General features: G+C 45.4%; 1 long non-coding RNA gene across 1 annotated transcript; it reads right to left on the bottom strand.

Moving 5' to 3' along the window:
- Positions 1-258: 258 nt before the first annotated feature.
- Positions 259-1,465, bottom strand: LOC111980277 (uncharacterized). The gene is made up of 3 exons (XR_002879420.2): positions 925-1,465; positions 611-723; positions 259-406 (listed from the first exon to the last, which is right to left on the bottom strand). It is a non-coding gene; the product is annotated as an uncharacterized lncRNA (long non-coding RNA).
- Between the last annotated feature and the right edge of the window lie 2,311 nt (positions 1,466-3,776).

Genomic DNA, 3,776 nt, shown 5'->3' with positions numbered 1-3,776 from the left:
GCTTTAATCAGAGCGACATTTAAAGATGCAGTAAGTCATGTCAGAAGGTAGCAGACTCTTTACTTACCATTAACAGCTGCAAATTCCAATAAAACTACATCACACTTTGAATTTCACTTTCCTTTCTTTGTCTAACAACACTACCATTAATCTAGCAAATAAGTTTTGTGGATCAGAGTGCAGAATTTATTTAGTTTCATTGTACAAACGTTTGCATGTTTCTGTCACGTTTCAGGTAAGACCAAAATGCAGACTGTGTCGAATTAACAATGTTTATTACAGCAAAAGGAGCAGGCAAACGACAGGTCAAGGCAGGCAGGGGTCGCTAATCCAGTCGTGGGGGACAGGTACACTACGGCAGGCAGGCTCATGGTCAGGGTGGGCAGAAAGGTCCAAACCGGGAAAACTAGAAAGCAGGAAGAAACAAGAGACAGGAGCTGAGGGAAAATGCTGGTAGGCTTGACGAAACAAAATGAGCTGGCAACAGACAAACAGAGAACACAGGTATAAATACACAGGGGATAATGGGGAAGATGGGCGACACCTGGAGGGGTGTGGAGACAAGCACAAGGACAGGTGAAACAGATCAGGGCGTGACAGTTTCACTCACTGGGTTTAGCCACAGGGGGAGCAAGGTTGTCCTGGCAAGTGCAGGGGGGTTGTCCTGGCAAGTGCAGGGGGGTTGCCTAGCAACATGTGCCTCAGAGGGAATCAACTTCTGCACTGCGTGACAAATTCCCATGATTTGTGAATCTGTTCTGAATTAACAGCTAGAGCGACAGCTAAAATGGCTTTGAAAAAATACGACTTCAGCTAATAAGGAGAAGTATCTAACAAAATAACAACATTATGTCATTCACTAATCATAAACTAGTTACATAAAATAGAAATTTCAGTACATTTCTGGACATAATTCTTACTTACTCAACCTTTAAGAGTGCTGATGAGTGACGATTGTCTTGGGATGTTGGGGAATGGGCATGGGGAGGCCGGCAAGGGGGTTGGTGGCAGGAGCTGGGAATGAGACTCATTTGGTCAGCCCCCTGTTGAAGGTGAAAATGCAGGAGACAGCTGTGTAACAAGAGACAGGGTTTTGATTCAAGGCAAGGACACCGTGACCAGCTCACATTCCACCCCTCCATGTCCCCTCATAGTGGGTAGGGGTTCAGTGTTTGAGGTTGGGACTGGGGTGAGGGTAGACATAGTGTGTGCAGGTTGGGCTGCAGGCTGTTGCCATTGCCAATTGGCCAGATCACACCACAGACTGGCAGGGTTGGGATGCCTGTCTCCCCAAGGCACTTCACCCACATTGGACTTTCTCTGCCTCAGTGCTGGTCTCCTCTTTCTTTGTCCAGGCCCTGTAACCCTGCTGCAAATAGACCAAGCAGTATGTTCCGACAGGAGGATGACAATGATGCTGCCAATGGTGCTGTCGGACATTTCAAGATGTTACGTTTAATCACTGACCTTTCACCTTTGAAACAAAGACAGTATTGTCAAGATTAGCAACTATATTATTAGCCACGTTAGCTAGCTCATCTAGCTAAATTGGTTGAAGAATTGTTCTGACTAGAAAACTGTAGAACGCAATCATTTATGCACACTTCAACAAAAACAACACTGAGCTGTGCATGAGGGCCCCCGCCGACCCAGAGGACTGGGTAAGAGCATCTTGACTGGCAGCATCACTGCTTGGTATGTCAACTATACCGCCCTCGGGCACATGGCACTATAGAGGGTGGTGCGGACAGCCCAGTACATCACTGGGGCCGAGATCCATGCCATCCAGACCTCTATGTCAGGCAGTGTGAAAGGAAGGACCAGAAAATTGTTAAAGACTCCAGCCAACTAATCCATAGACTGTTCTCTCTGCTTCTGCACGAAATGTGGTACCAGAGCAACAGGTCTGACATCAACAGGCTCCTGTACAGCTTCTATTTCCAAGCCATAAGACTGATAAATAGCTAACAAAATGGCAACACGGACTATATGCATTGACCCTTTAATTGTATTTTTGGACTCAAAAAACACTCACAGAACTCTACACACTCCCACTGACACACACATACACTTAATTTGCTCACACACACATAACATGCACACACATTCATACTGACTCTACACACACACTCACATACAATCATCATATACTGTCACGATCGTCATATGAAGGAGACCAAGGTGCAGCGTGGTATGCGTACATTCTCTTTATTAAAAGAATGAACACCGAACAAACTAAACAAAATAACAAACGAAACGTGAAGCTATACACTATAGTGCTGACAGACAACTACACATAGACAAGATCCCACAACACAAACAAGGAAATGGCTACCTAAATATGATCTCCAATCAGAGACAACGATAAACAGCTGTCTCTGATTGGGAACCATATCAGGCCAACATAAACATACAAAAACCCTAGATGACATACGAAAACCCTAGATGACATACAAAAACCCTAGACATACAAAAACGAGAGTACCCACCCTAGTCACACCCTGAGCTAACCAAAATATAAAGAAAAACAGAGATATCTAAGGTCAGGGCGTGACATATACGCTGCTGCTACTCTGATTATCATATACTCTAATGCCATACCCCTATACATCCAGTATCTAGGACTCTATTTTAACAAATGTAATGCAATGGTAAATCTAAGCGCAGGTGGTTCAGAGGTGTGTCAGAAATATTGTTCCTATTTTTCACTATCACAATTATCAGCGCACTTGCTGGCATTGGCACCAAAGGGCTGTGAGTGCGTCGAGGCTTGGCCCCTCACTGGCCAATCAGAATGTGCTCCATGGCGAAATATGTGGTTGCTTCAGGTGGTGTATTTACGGTATTTTATGTATTGCCTTGGAATCAACTCCAACTCCAACGATAGTCCGTTATATTTTGCTAAATGGCTACAAAATAACAACATGTATGCAAGGGCAACTTGGGGATAATGGGTTCACCAACTACTTCTCTGATAGAGTTCAGTGTGTCAAATCGGAGGGCCTGTTGTCCGGACCTCCGGCAGTCTCTATGGGGGTGCCACAGGCTTCAATTCTCGGGCCGACTCTCTTCTCTGTATACATCAATGAAGTCGCTCTTGCTGCTGGTGATTCTCTGATCCACCTCTACGCAGACGACACCATTCTGTATACTTCTGGCCCTTCTTTGGACACTGTGTTAACTAACCTCCAGACGATTTTCAATGCCATACAACTCTCCTTCCGTGGCCTCCAACTGCTCTTAAATGCAAGTAAAACTAAATGCATGCTCTTCATCCGATCGCTGCCCGCACCTGCCCGCCCCTCCAGCATCACTACTCTGGATGGTTCAGACTTAGAATATGTGGACAACTACAAATACCTAGGTGTCTGGTTAGACTGTAAACTCTCCTTCCAGACTCACATTAAGCATCTCCAATCCAAAATTAAATCGCAACAAAGCATCCTTCACTCATGCTGCCAAACATACCCTTGTAAAACTGACCATCCTACCGATCCTCGATTTCGGCGATGTCATTTACAAAATAGCCTCCAAACCTCTACTCAACAAACTGGATGCAGTCTATCACAGTGCCATCTGTTTTGTCACCAAAGCCCCATATACTACCCACCACTGCGACCTGTACACTCTCGTTGGTTGGCCCTCGCTTCATACTCGTTGCTAAACCCACTGGCTCCAGGTCATCTACAAGTCTTTGCTAGGTAAAGCCCCACCTTATCTCAGCTCATTGGTCACCATAACAGCACCCACCCATAGCACGCACTCCAGCAGGTATA

This window comes from Salvelinus sp. IW2-2015, linkage group LG20 (genome assembly GCF_002910315.2).
Source record: "Salvelinus sp. IW2-2015 linkage group LG20, ASM291031v2, whole genome shotgun sequence".
In the NCBI taxonomy this organism is placed as follows: Eukaryota; Metazoa; Chordata; class Actinopteri; order Salmoniformes; family Salmonidae; genus Salvelinus; species Salvelinus sp. IW2-2015.
This window is presented reverse-complemented; position numbering and strand designations above follow the sequence as displayed.